Source organism: Triturus cristatus, chromosome 4_2, assembly GCF_964204655.1.
Source record: "Triturus cristatus chromosome 4_2, aTriCri1.1, whole genome shotgun sequence".
Classification (NCBI taxonomy): Eukaryota; Metazoa; Chordata; class Amphibia; order Caudata; family Salamandridae; genus Triturus; species Triturus cristatus.
Genome location: NC_140586.1, coordinates 964,005,180 through 964,020,315, shown reverse-complemented (window position 1 = coordinate 964,020,315; position 15,136 = coordinate 964,005,180). Strand labels below are relative to the sequence as shown.

Here is a 15,136-nt window from a genome sequence, read left to right as displayed (position 1 = left end):
AGGGCAGGTAGGTGTAGAGGCCCTGTAGATTTAATGCACTTAAGTGTGCACTGCCGTGGAGCCTGATGTCATTTTTAAACCAGCCCTTTCTTTCAGGCTGCTTTTAGAGTAAAATTATGTCCAAGTACTTTGGAATTAAAAGTACTTCTAAAGTACCTTATTCTTGCATATATAACCCCAAGGTTCTGCCCTAGGTGCCCCAAGAGTAGGGTGCCATAATAAAATAAGCAGGGACAGTGTAAAAGATGTTTTAGATGCCTGGTGAGGGAAAAACGACCAAGTTGGTTTTCCCCATTGTAGTACACTAGCTCGATAGGCTAACGTTGGAAGGCTTGATTTGACATTAATAAAGTTTTTCTTTTGACAGTAGGGAGCTAAAATAGTAATTCAAAGAGTCAAATTAACAGTCGCAATGAATCTACAACTTGCCATGGTTGTATTTATTATAACTATTGTAGGAACTAAGTTATAGAACGGCTTTCCTAAAGTTACCCAATTCAACCCTGTAGCAGCCGCTTTGGATTGGCCAGCCTTTGACAGGCTGAACCAAGCTGCCCTGATGCGATGTGAAGCAGCCTGAAATGAGACGAAGTAGACATCTGGTCGGAGGTGATCTGCAGCCTGCAGATGTCAGGACAGGAAGCGGGCTCGGTAGCCAAACTGACCTCCAAAGGAAGAAAGACAGTGAGGACAGGAACTAGGCCCACCCCACTTCCTGCAACCCCAGCCAGGCGGGCGCCCCTGTAATTGAATTAAGAGGGGATGGAAGGCAAGTGTATGGGGAAAGTTAGCCACACCTGTGGGTACGCTTAACATGACCTGAAGCTTCATGAGAAATTTTTGCCATTTTGTTTTTTGTGGAAAAGTGATTTCTGAGATAAAAATATACCACACATCTAAGGAAGTGGTCATCACATGCACCCCATTGGTCAGTTTTTTTCCAGCCCAGAAACCTGGATACATAGGGGAGACCTGCCCAGCAACACAGATGCCTGCCTGGAATAATCAAGGGAAAAAGGACTTCCCTGGTGAAGAGCTGGTCTGCACCACACGAGGACTGCCCTCATAAGGACTGCACCTGCTCCACGCTTTGGGCTTCACAAGACGAATTTGCCTTGCTTCAAAAGATTAAGGAGTGGACTCCCTGAGGCACCAGGTACAAAAGACCTTCGAGAAGTCACCTACATCAACTCCACCACGACAAGTCCATCTGGCTAGCTTCGCCTGGAATTTAAAGGATTTGACCAGGTGCATTGTGGAAATTGTAGTCCCAAACCTCCAAGAGGCAAATCAGAGCTTCTGGACCCTTGGCTGATGGTGTGGACCCTCAAAGACCCAAACGAAATATCTGGAGGAGAAGGACTGCCCTGCTGGACCCTTGAACTGCACAAGAGAGGCCTGCACTCATTAAGGACTGCACCTGCTGCACTCACAAGGCTTCACAACCGTGCATCACAATCAAAGACTGCCTGAGGACCAGTGTGGGACTTGCCTTCTCCCTCTACTCACATGTCATTAAAACACAATGCTCCCCCTCCCCCCCTAACTCTTTCAACAACAATCTGGGGAACTTCAGGTTTGCTAACTACCCTTCCTCTACATCACCCTCGCCTGAATGAGAGCCTCACTCATTCACCGCGCTCCCCAACCCACGGGCTTAACTGCCCTAGTACACAACAGGCCTATGAATGAAACTAATCCGGCACCTTTTCCTACCCCACTTCCTCTCTCACCTCCAGCACACCTCTCACTAGCCTACAACATCCCATCACCTTGCCTCCTACTTACCTCCTTACCTATGAGGAATCCTTACTGCATACCAACACTCCCTCCTCCGAGTGATCTCACTATCTACCCCTAGACCATCTACCCACACTATAAACCCTCCCTCCACTGAGGATAAGCTGCAGACCTCAAGCATGATCTTCAACTAGTTAAAGGTGGCTTTCAAAACCGATTACACTGTCTATGAAGATAGAGAAGCTTTGGAATCGCAATATGACCTCTGAGACTAATCAACCCAGCCCTCCCGCAATGGTTAAACACAACCGGAGAGGAACTTCATCCATGAAAAACCCGGTGCGCCTGCATTGGAAATCACTGCCACATCTTAATCACCATTCCAGGCCCCATAGGATTAATGACCATTTGTCTGAGGCCGACATTCACTCCATTCTACTTTTTTACAACGCATCTCGAAGCGACTCATTACCCCGCACCATTTTAGATCCAAACTATTCCCTCCAACCCGTTTAGAGAAGTCAGTGTCATTCTCAGAACTATGAACAAGGATAGTTTATTACCTGTCTCCACATCACACCTAGAAACCCTAGTAACTAAATCTCACATCAAATCAATGCCTCCTAACTGCAGGTCAGCTGTAAGGCCCACAGCTGATATTGCAGACCTCAATCTTACACAAGAACTGGACCTCCTGATCCTAACTGAAACTTGACTCAATGATTCCTCCTTACTAATTTTGGACTTTTTAGTTAGCCCGAATATGAAATCATCAGACTGAATAAACCTGGCTAAAGTTGAACCACATAGCATGCATCTTTCGCTCCATTCTCACCCTGAGGCATACACAAACTGCTCCGATGTCTACTTGTGAACACCTGGGCATCGAAATCTGGAACAATGACAAGATAGCTTGTACACCCCACAAATCTATCACCCCCCAGGTGCTAATTTTTTTATCAAACAAATAATGGAGACTATATCCTCTAACTCTGACCAACACCCTAACCAAATCTTCCCTGGGTATTTCAACTTACACTGGAACAACGCAAATGATCCCTTACTGTGCACCTGAGATGCTTTCCTCTCCGACCTAAACTTCGCCCAGTCCTATAACAGACCTACCCACAACAAGGGCCCCACCCTTGATTTAATCATAGCTAAAGATAACGTTACACAACTGGATGGCATATCACCTTGTGACTGGTCAGACCACTACCTAATCTCTTTTCTAATCTTGGAAAGGATGCTGACTAGACAGGGACAACCTCGTAAGACCAAACACAGGTCTAGAGATTTGACGAACATCAACGTAAATGATATAACCTACATTTGCAATAACCTACTTCCTCCGCCCCCCAATATGACAAATCTGGATAACCTTACTGAACACTACATCCACTCCATGATAGATTTGTTCGACGCAATTGCTCCAAAGCAATTCAAAAGGATTCCCAACAAACATTCCAATCCCTGGTTCAATTGCTCCCTTAACGAGGAAAGTCACTGTTAGAAGGCGACCTCAGAGGGGCCCGGAAGGGGCCCTGACTGCCCTGAGACCCACCCTCGAGGTATCGTAGCCGGGCACTGGCGGGAGACTCCTCAGGGGAGGAACCTCGTCTCTAGGATCGTACACTCGGCACCACACGACAGAGAGACAGTACACGAGAAGTTCTTAAGAGCAAATCTTTATCAGATCGGAGTGGTAGGATCTTTATGATCAGCAAGGCAAAATATATACAAGTAGAGCGCGGGCTCACAAAGTCTTGGAGGGGGGTTAGGAGGTAGCGGGACAGTCTTTGGGGATAAGAATCAAATGCAGGGGCGTACCCGGCGCACAGCTCACAATCCTCGAGCTGGGGGATACGCTTGTCGTCGTGGGGTCCGGCGGGACCAAGAGAGTCTGTGGGAGCTGTGAGTCACTCAGCAGGCTCGAGTATAAGTTCGGAGGTCTTACGATCTTCGGGGAGCCGCGAGTCGCTCAGCAGGGCTCAAGCACAAGTTCGGAGGTCTTACGATCTTCAGGGAGCCGCGAGTCACTCAGCAGGGCTCAAGCACAAGTTCGGAGGTCTTACGATCTTCAGGGAGCCGCGAGTCACTCAGCAGGGCTCAAGCACAAGTTCGGAGGTCTTACGATCTTCAGGGGAGCCGCGAGTCACTCAGCAGGGCTCAGGTGTTCCAAGGCGAATCTGCCGGACGGTCCCAGAGCACCCCTTGTTATAGGGCGACTCCTCTTTGATGTCCGGAGTCTGTGCAGGCAGGGGTCTTGTCACCTGGGGGTCGCTTGTTGGGGGTTTCCTGCCATTGTCCTTTGATCCTTTCTGGCCGGGTCGGGAGGAGCCCCAGACACCCAGCAGGCGTGGAGCCAGCCCTCGGGGAGACCGGCAGGTCGATCAAAACCCACCTTCCCAGGGAAGCGCAGAGGTGTGATGGAAACTGCTCCTCCCTTTCTTACCCCAAGGGGAGCGCGATGTCCTCCAGCCGGAGTGGCGCCTCTAGGAAAGGGTCGCGCTGGGGCCGGGCGGCCATCTTGGTGCATGAAGTGGGCACGCGGGCCCGGGGTGGCCTAAGGAGGAAGGCCACGGATGGGGGGAAGTCCGGGTCGGGTGTGTGTGTTCTGGTGGGAAGGATCGGCTAGGTCGTGGGCTCGGGGCTGGTGTGAGGTGCAGGGGTCAGGTCTGACTATGTTACGAGGGCCGGGTCTAACAGTCACAAACTAAGGTTGGCAGGGAGATCATGGAGAAACTCTCATTCTATAACATACCTCAAGCAGTTGAGGATGACAAGAAGAGCGTACAACAAACACATCCATTGCACCAAAGCTGATCACTTTAAGTTACTGCTAGGCAATGCCAAAAACAGACCAAAAAAACCCTTTTTGAAATCATCAAACAAGAAACTAACCACTCCACTAACCAACACTCAAGGACTCACTCCCTAGCCGTGAGACGTTCTCTACACACTTCATTGAAAAGACAAGAAAGATTGAACTAGAAATACAACTGACCTCAAAAAAAGCATGATCAGACCAAGCCCACTCCCTCTCCATGGCTGCCGTTGGCCAGTTATCCGCTTTCTGGCTCTAGGGAGTATACTGAGAAAAACATCGCATCATGGAATACCTTTATACAACTAGATGATGCCGCGCTACTCACAATTATAACTTCATTGAAACCTTCAAATAATTTCAATGATCCTTTGCCCGCCAAGTTCTTCAGGGAGCTTAGATCTTCCATTCTCCCACCCTGGTCTAAGATTGTCCATAAATCTCTTGTGCAGGGCTTGATTACCGACTGCCTCAATATAGGACAGGTCACTCCCATCCAAAAGAAGCCAAATGCAGACTTATCTGATCCTAACAACTTCCGACCAATTTCTAATATCATGATTTTAGCCAAACTACTTGAGAAATGCACACACACACAACTCTGTAATCACATCCAACAGTTTAAACTCCTAGACCAATACCAATCAGCCTTCAGATCGGGACACAGTACGAAACTGCCCTAACGCGCATTGTTGATGACGCCCTGAGACTACTTGACTAGAACGAACTTTGCCTACTTATACTTCTTGGTCTTGCCTCAGCATTTGACACGATCAAACATGACAACATGATTGATCTCCTTGAAAAAGGATGGGGTTATCGGATCCAGTTTTAACTTGGCTTGCCTCGTTCCTACATCACAGAAAGCAGATAATCCAAGTCAACCATTCCCTTTTTAGCAGTACACCGGTCTCAATTGGATGCCTCAAGGATCCCCACTCTCGCCCACGCTCTTCAACATGTTCATGGAACCTCTCACCGAAACTCTGAACTGCTCAAACGTACAATATCACTTGTATGCCGATGATTCTCAATTGTACTTGAAAAAAATGTCTTCACCGGTTGATATCCAAACTCTTAACTGTGCTCTTCTAAAAACTCAACAATGGTCAACTCAAAATCAACTTATGCTAAATACATGCAAGACGGAATTCTTCCTGATTGCCCCCCACAATCACTCTGGCCCCATTCAAGATTGGTTCAAACAACTAATGGCTCTCAACTGCGCTCCACGTGTAGTAGCCGAAACTAACATTCCTTTCATGTTTACAGCACTGTTCTATCTTTCAACTATGCAATGCTTTGCTTCTTTATATCTAATATGATGCTGGCTGTTCTATTTTTAGCATCGTGTATGTCTAGCTTCTTATGTGTTTAGTATTTTACGCCTTCACTTGCTTATCTTGTCCGCTTCTATGTACAGGGCTCTGATACCCTGACCATGTCTGCGTGGACTTTGTGGCCATGACCTTTCACTTCCGTGCTAAAGAAAAGCTGCATTTCTTTGCTCGGTGCTTTAATTGTTTTTTATACAAGCCATGGCAACCGTACTTGGCCAGTCCCCTAATTCATGACCCTGCAAAGTTTAGCACTGCTCTGTGGCGGCTACACCGATAACTATCCTTTACTGCTTTATTAGATTGGTATTATTTTTCATGTTTCTGAATTGGAGTTTGTTTACATTATTTGTGCTCCCTTCCACGGGCCTGTCTTCCCCTCTGCCTTCTTTCCCTCCTTATTTTGCTTTCTCACAGACATCACACACTGCTGTACCAGCTCCCTTTCCCATAGACCATACACCATAACTATTGACCAAACAATGCAGCCTTATTCTCAAACCACAAAACAACTTGTATAGTTTAAGATGGCAGTCCTGTTTTTTTTAACCAGTTTCCTTGAGTTGTGGATAAAAGTTTCCCTCTGTGACAATCCTCATGTTGTCAGTGCTTGTCCTTTTTCTTCCTCCCATTGTTGGTCAGTTTGAGAAGCTCTTACTCTGGAATTCCCCCGTTTTGTCACAAAATAGGTGTGACAATAACTACTGGCTGGGACAAAATTAACCTGACTAGTACCAGTTTTGTACCTGAATTCAACAATCCACAACTGTACGGTGACAGATAAACTTTGCAGAGAACATGCCAGTGCCCAGCACAACGTCACGCTTTTTGTTGTTTTGCTTTCATTTGAGCTACGATGTGTTTATTGTTATAATCTGAGATTATGCAGTAGGTTGAGGATTATGTGTCATGTTTGTGAATTACATAGTCCTGTGGCTTCAAGAGAATATAATTCCATTGTTGTTTCTTTTTTTTTCACAGCCAGCATATTACTCATGTCTCCCCTCCCTCATAACCTAATTCCCATTTTCTGGTTCTCCAGCGCCGCAAGGTCATACGAATGGCAATAGTGCTTTGCAAATATCACCACTCCAATGCATACAAAAAACAAAAGTAAAGACATTGTCATTTTTAACACAAGAGCTCTAGCTTTTACAAATTTGATACCTATTGCATTGCAAATGCTTGTTATAAATTGGTGTTGGACTTGTATTGTGTGTTGTTTCCTTCTTATTTACTGTTATTGGTGTTTTTAAATGCTGAACACACCGTCTCCCGAGTTAAGCCTCAATGCTCGTGAGCCGAGCCACCATGGGTTGAGCAAGGATTCATTTATTGAGACTTTACTGGACCTTACTTGCGATTGTGGCGTTGCTCCTAGCTATTGGTACTTACCTACACTTACTAACAAACCACCTTCCAACATGTGGTGCGCAGTAGTGGGGTCCAGTGTTTGCGTTTAATGCAATACAGCATTGAAGTGAATATCTTTAAAAATACTCCAAACTGACCTAGAGCAAAATAGATTTTTGAAATTTTGACGAATTTCTTTTAATTACTTCATTTTTTAATCTTTCTAAATTGTTCTGATCAATTGGTGCCAAAGCTTTTGTGTGACCCAAAACTGATCGATCTGACTCGCCTACCCACACTCACAGTAGCTGAGCTTAGGGTGATGTGCAGAAAGAGGGGGTTACCTGCCCATACCAACACTAGGAAAGGAGAGCTGGTGCATTCCTTTGAGCCCTGGGCAGTGCTAGAAGAAAGAGGAAGTTCTACAGATAGAAAGGGAGAGGGTAAGTTGACCCTTCCAACCTCCACGAGGAGGATGATGACCGCCTGTCCATTCTTTCAGACACCAGGGCCAGACCTACAGCTCGTGGGAGGAAGGATTTATGGGATCCACCAAAGAAGAGGCAGAACTGTCCCTCAGGAGAAGAGTGTGAGGCCCAGTTAGCTTACATAGCTGTGGAGGATAAAAAGCATGCCTTGGCCTGGGAGAAGTGGACATGTGAAGACAAATCAAGAGATAGTGGCAACTAAACAGAGATTTGAGATGTCAAGGGGTGGTGGGTTTGACCCAAAGCTGCCCAAGGAGGTTGTCCCTAAGTACCAGGAGTGTGACAACATACAAGAGTGGCTGGCAGCATTTGAGAGGGCCCCCAGAACGAGAAGGGTTAACTCTCCATACTGGGGTTCACTCCTGTAGCACTTGGTCACAGTAGCTGGGAGGGATGGACTCCTGACGCTAGAGGGGGAGGCAGCAGAGGCTTACTCACACATGAAGCAGTGTCCGATCGGGAAATCTGGGCTCACCCCACAGCAGTACAGGATGAAGTTCAGGGCACCCACAAAGTCAGCACCCAATCTTGGGGGGACTTTGTTGGTATATCAGTGAAGGCACTAGAGGGCTGGATACAGGGTAAAAAGGTAAGTACATGTGTGGGGTCTCTCATCTGTTCATGGAGGAGTCTCAGTGTCTAGTTGATTCAAAGTTGTCTGGCCCCAGGGAGGGGAGACAGCTGATAGGTGGGTGTGTACAAGAGTTCCAAGAAGTCCCCGGGGTAGACTCCAAGAAGGGAGCGGGGGGTAGGCCCACAAAAAACTAAAGAAGGAGGTGGTAGGCCAACTAAAGTGATTCCCCCAGTACCCCAGAACCCTAAAAAGAAGGAGAGCAGATCCTACCCCAACTCTGACAAGCAGAGGTAGGAAAACCAGGGCTTAAAACCATCTTTGAGAACACAGTGTGTTTTGACTGTTTGAAGCCAGGTCACTTTAGAGGTGACCCCGCCTGTTCCAAAAAGGTGGTTAGTACTGGGCTGTCCAGTGTAGCCTCCATAAAGTTGGACACCTCAGACGAGGAGGTCCTCCTAGCATTGTGTTGGACGACAGATCCAGATGGTTAGCTGGGGATCCCTGAGGGTGGGAGTAGGCAATGGGGCGGTCGCCCAGGGCACACACCCATCCAAAGATCCTGGGTAGCCAGTCCCCATGGTTAGGAGACTGGGATCCCAAAAGAAAGGGGAAAAGAAAAGGAAAGGAAAGGGAAGCCACTCCTAAATAGAGATTCAGTGAGCCAAGGGAATCCCGACCCAGTAAGGAGGAAGAGCAGAGATGGCATGGTAAGGCTTCACCTGACTCCAAGGACGTCCTGAGCAGTCCGGCAGCTGTCAAGGTGGAGGGTGGAAGAAGGGTGTCTGCCACAGGATGTGGTAGCCCCCACTCTAAACAGCAGAAGAGGTTCTAAGAACCCATAGTTGCCCCTAAAGCAACTCAGCCACTTGTCAGTGGAGAGCTGAGGGTGTGGTCTATGATTTGCGCTCCCCTCAGTGTTGAACAGTCCATGATTTGCGCTTCTCTCAGTGTTGAGTGTAGTGTGACACTACAGTCAACAATGACGGGAGCGCAAATCATGGACTTCATGTACCATGATGCAAAGGAGCAAACTTTTCTGGGATATGATGTAGTGTCCGGCCACACCATTTTCCCTGCCCAAACTGCTTTTCATGACCTTCTCTAGCATTTATCACACATTCCTAATGTTCTTTTTTGTAACAAATTGGATTCTGGCCCATTATTACACTTCATCTGGCCTGAGCCAGTGAGTACGACTGGAGCCCGAGAGTACGGCCCGGGTGTCGAGAGTACAGTCCGGGTGAGGAGATTCTGGCCAGACTGCGGAGATTCCGGCCTGACTGCAGACATAAAGATACGACTCATAAATGACCTCTGTGAATACCAAAAGTCGTAAAGATAGACTTTTGTCTCAGATGGCCTTTGTGAATTCGGCCTATCTTTTGACAGGAGTAAGCAATAATAATAATTCAACGTGTCAAATTAATAGATGCAATGAATCCAACAACTTGCCTTGGTTGGATGTATTGTAACTATTGGTGGAATGAAGTTATAGAATTGCTTTCCAAAGTTACCCAATTCAACTCTGTAGCAGCCTCTTCGGATTGGCTAACCTTTGACAGGCTGAGCCAAGCTGCCTTAATGAGGTGTGAAGTAGCCTGACATGAGACTAAATAGACATCTGGTGGGAGAAGATATGCAGCTGTCAGGACAGGAAGGGGGCTGGGTAGCCAAACTGGCCTTCAAAGAAAGACAGTGAGGACAGGAACCAGGCCCACCCCCGCTTCCTGCATCCCCAGCCAGGTGGGAGCCCCTGTAATTGAATTAAGAGAGGGGCTGGAAGGCAAGTGAAGGGGGAAAGTTAGCCACACCTGTGGGTGGGCTTAGCCAGACTTGAAGCTCCAGAGAGATTTTCTCCATTTTGTTTTTTGTGCAACAATGCTTTCTGGGACACAAATATGTCACACTTCAGGGGAAGAGGTCATCACAGAAGATGGCACCCTGCACCCCATTGGTCAGGGGCACACCCCTTGTTGTCAGCCCAGAAACCTGGAACAATAGGGGATAGCTGCCCAGCAACATCAGATGCCTGCCTGGAAATATCAAGAGAAGAACGTCTGCCCTGGTGAACCCCGGGTCTACACTACAAGACGACTGCCCTCATAAGGACTGCACCTGATACACACATTGTGCTTTACAGAAGAGGACTTTACCTTGCTTCAAAAGATTAAAGAGTGGACTCCCTGAAAGCAAGTTAGAAAGGAGCTCCGAGTACTCACCTGCAACAACTCTACCAAGACAAGCCCAGCTGACTAACTTCACTTGGACTTTAAAGGATTTGACCAGGTGCATTATGGGAATTGTATTCCTAAACCTCCAAAAGGCAAATCAGAGCTTCTAGACCCTTTACTGGTGTTGTGGACCATCAAACACCCAAACTAAATATCTGGAGGAGAAGGACTGCCCTGCTGGACCCTTGGGCTGCTCAAGAGAGCCCTGCACTTATAAGGACTGCACCTGCTGCACTCACAAGGCTTCCCCACAAAAGGACTCTGCCTGTCTTAAAGGATAAGTATTGGACTCCCTGATCAGCAACAGGAAGAAAAGTGCTGGAAGGGCTACCTGCAACATCAGCAACAAGGACAACTCCAGCTGACAAACTACACCCGAATTTTAATTGGATTGACCTGGTGCATTGTGGGAGTTGTAGTCCCAGACCCCAAGAGAGGTCTGGGACTACAACTCTGCAGACATCAGACGCACCCCCCTACCTGAACACCTTCAGGAAGACCCTCAAGACCAGATCTGCGGACCCCTCCTCCCCCTCAGCGCCTTGAGACCCTCACGGGTGAGTAGCACGCTTACAATTCCCTGACTGACTGATTGATTGAAGAGGCAAACCAGAGATTCTAAACCTTTGGCTTGTGCGGTGGACCACTTCCTGCATCAACAAACACTTCTGGAAGTAAGTGTAAAAGTATTAAATTGCAGGCGGCCTGAACTCTTGACTTTGCCCCAGTCCAGAACAACCTTTTCTTAACTCTTTGAGTGCTATTTGCTTCTAAGTACTAGTTTTACTTTTAATATGTACAAATTCATATCGCCGGTTCCTACATTAGATTTTTGTCGCTTTGGTGTCATTTTAATCATAAAAATATTGGCTATTTCTATAAATTAGTGTCAGATTTTTATTTTGTGTTTTTTCCTACTTATTTACTGTTATTGGTGTGTTCTAAACCCTTTACACACCTGTCTCCTAAGTTAAGCCTGACCACTTGTGAGCCAAGCTATCAACATTTGAGCAAGGACTAATTTATTGAGACTTTACTGGATTTTATTTGGGATTGTGGAGTTGGTAATAGCTGTAGGTACCTACCTGCACCTACTAACAAACCACATTCCAACGTGCAGTAAGATACAGTGCGGCGTTCAGAAGTTTCTTGCAGTACATTAAGATGCAGTACAGTGGCACAGATTTCGAACAGCTCAGTAATAAGCAGTGCAAATTGAATAGATTTATCGCAGTAAGATGCAGTGCAGTGGGACAGATCCCTCACAGTGCAGCAAGGTGCAGAGCACAGATTCCTCATAGTGCAGTAAGATGCAGTGCATTGTGAACAGATTACTCACAGTGTAGTTAGATGCAGTGCAGCATGCACAGATTCCTCATACTGCAGTAAGATGCAGTGCAGTTTGCACAGATTCCTTACAGTGCAGTAAGATGCAGTGCAATTGGCACACACTCCTCAATGCTGTAAGATGCAGTGCAGCATGTACAGATTCCTCACAGTGCAGTACAATGCAGTGCAGTGTGCACAGATTCCTCATAGTGCAGTACAATGCAGTGCAGCATGCACAGATACCTCATAGTGCAGTAAGATTCAGTACAGTGCACAGATTCTTCAAAGTGCTGTAAGATGCAGTGTCAAGTGCAGATTCCTCACAGTACAGTAAGATGCACTGCAGCATGCACAGATTCTCAAAGCGCAATAAGATGCAGAGTGCACGCATTCTTCACAGTGTGATAAGATGCAGTGCACAAATTCCTCATTGTGCAGTAAGATCTAGTGTGCACAGATTCCTCACAGTGCAATAAGATGCATCGCGGTGTGTAGAGATTCCTCACAGTGCAGTAAGATGCAGAGCAGTGTGCACAGATTGCTCACATTGAAGTAAGTACAATGGGCACAGATTCCTCACATTGCAGTAAGATGCAGTGCAGTGTGCTCAGATTTATCATAGTGCAGTAAAATGCAGTGCACAGATTCCCCATATTGCAGTAAGATTTAGTGCATTGTTTACATATTCCTCACAGTGCATTAAGATGCAGTGTGCACAGATTCCTTATAGTGCAGTAAGATGTAGTGCAGTGTGTACAGATTCCTCACACTGCAGTAAGATGCAGTGCGGTGTTCTCAGATTCCTCATAGTGCAGTAAAATGCAGTACACAGATTCCTCATAGTGCAGTAAGATGCAGTGCATTGTTTACATATTCCTCACAGTGCATTAGGATGCAGTGCAGTGTGAACAGATTCCTCATAGTGCAGTAAGATGAAGTGCACAGATTCCTCACAGTGCAGTAAGATGCAGTGCAGTGTGTACAGCTATCTCATAGTGCAGGAAGATGCAGTGCAGTGTGCACAGATTCACCACAGTGCATTAAGATGCAGTGCAGTTCACAGATCTTTCATAGTACAGTAGGATGCAGTGCACAGAATCCTCACAGTGGAGTATAATGCAGTCCAGTGTGTACAGGACCCTCATAGTGCAGTAAGATGCAATTCACACAGATTCCTTATAGTGAAGTAAGAATCGGTGCAGCATGCACATATTCCTCAAAATGCAGTAAGCCACAGTGCATGGGTCATATCTCAACTTTAACACAAAGGAAGGCCCCCCGAGGCCCCCGGATAAAAGAGCCCAGCTCAGCCCCCAGGGGCCCCGGATAGAAGAGCCCAGCTCAGCCCCAGGGCCCCCGGATAGAAGAGCCCAGCTCAGCCCCAGGGCCCCCAGATAGAAGAGCCCAGCTCAGCCCCAGGGCCCCCGGATAGAAGAGACCAGCTCAGCCCCAGGGCCCCCGGATAGAAGAGCCCAGCTCAGCCCCCAGATCCCACTGGATAGAAGAGCCCAGCTCAGCCCCCAGAGGCCCCCGGATAGAAGAGCCCAGCTCAGCCCCCAGATCCCACCGGATAGAAGAGCCCAGCTCAGCCCCCAGAGGCCCCCGGATAGAGGAGCCCAGCTCAGCCCCCAGAGGCCCCCGGATAGAGGAGCCCAGCTCAGCCCCAGGGCCCCCGGATAGAACAGCCCAGCTCAGCCCCCAGAGGCCCTCGGATAGAAGAGCCCAGCTCAGCCCCCAGATCCCACCGGATAGAAGAGCGCAGCTCAGCCCCCAGAGGCCCCCGGATAGAGGAGCCCAGCTCAGCCCCCCGAGGCCCCCGGATAGAAGAGCCCAGCTCAGCCCCCAGAGGCCCTCGGATAGAAGAGCCCAGCTCAGCCCCCAGATCCCACCGGATAGAAGAGCGCAGCTCAGCCCCCAGAGGCCCCCGGATAGAGGAGCCCAGCTCAGCCCCCAGAGGCCCCCGGATAGAAGAGCCCAGCTCAGCCCGGCTCCTGCAGAGATTCCCTCCAGGATTATTCAGTCTATTTCTACAAACGCAGCAGAAGGTGCTGAGAATCTCCTACCTGAGCAGAAACCTGTGCAGACATGTCCACGTTCTCTCCTCCTCCTCCTGGGGGGCTGGGGAGGGTGGCAGATCTAGGGTCTGGGGGGGCAGGGGCAGATCTAGGGTCTGTGAGGGTCTGAAGATGAAGTTAACTGCACAGACACACAGGGAGTCCTTCCTCCTCTGCAGAGGCCGGAAGTGATGTCACCACAGCTGCTGGTGCTGTCTCTGCCGCCGCTGACCCGGAAGAGGAAACCCTTCTCCCTTTCATCCAATGTGTAGCTCAGTGGTTTCATCAGCAGGCGAGGAGCGCCCTCTGGTGGCCGCTGATGGAACCGCCGCCTCCAGGCTCCAGCAGGGAAACAAGCATTGGTGCCTGTAAAGACACAGACATGGGTGTTTTTAAGACACACACAGTCCATGACAGGCCTCCCAGGGATGCTCTGTGAGACTTCAGCAGGAGCAGGACTCTTCTACATCCTGTTTCTTCAGCAAACTCCAAACTGAGTCCATCTTCTGCCATTAGTTTTGAGACAAACCGAGAAATGTTACTCGAGGGGATGTAGTTCAGTGTAAGTGAATGCATTCTTTGCTCCTCAAATGATAGCTTTTGTATCTGTTTCATTTCTTGTGCATGGAGGTCTTTGCTGAAGCCTGGCCTCTCTGAATCTACAGCAGGCCCAGAGCTCTCCCTTCCTTGAGCACAGCTGCACACGTTTGTTTTATTTCCTCCATGAAGGACACATGTTTCCCTGAGGAGAAACACACCAACTGCCCTGTTGGTCTTGGCCCTTCTGGCAGGTTCACCCCTAAACTTTTTGCGAGTATATCAGCTTTTTCCCTATGGAGTACTAGTGGTTTTAGGCCTCTAGGCGCTTTCACACTGTGTCCCAGTGGAAAGCGCGTGCGCTCTGTGTATGGTTCAGAGAGACTGACCTGCCCTCCCATAGGAATGCATGGGGGATCTGAGTGACCGTGCTAGTTCCTGATGCGTGGGGAGTGCAGGGTCGAGTTTGATATGTGCAAACTCGTGAGAGTGAATGTTGCGCAATGATGTGTGCGGCGTTACTGTAGCTAGTATAGAAGTGCCACTTCTAGACACTGGCATAAATGTGCAGTGACTGTCTGGCGTGTGATTGGCTGGTGTGCCTGGCTCCAGGAGTCAGGATGGGTCTACCCCAGTGGTGAGTGGAGAGGTCTGCATGTTGATGAG

At 48.2% G+C, this 15,136-nt stretch overlaps 1 protein-coding gene across 2 annotated transcripts in view; it reads right to left on the bottom strand.

Moving 5' to 3' along the window:
• LOC146839149 (uncharacterized) overlaps positions 1-14,105 on the bottom strand; it is a 258,618-nt gene extending 244,513 nt beyond the window's left edge. For both annotated transcript variants that reach the window (XM_085603195.1, XM_085603194.1), the window contains exon 1: positions 13,943-14,105. The gene's annotated coding sequence lies outside the window, so the exon portion shown is untranslated. The remainder of the gene's footprint in view (positions 1-13,942) is intronic.
• Between the last annotated feature and the right edge of the window lie 1,031 nt (positions 14,106-15,136).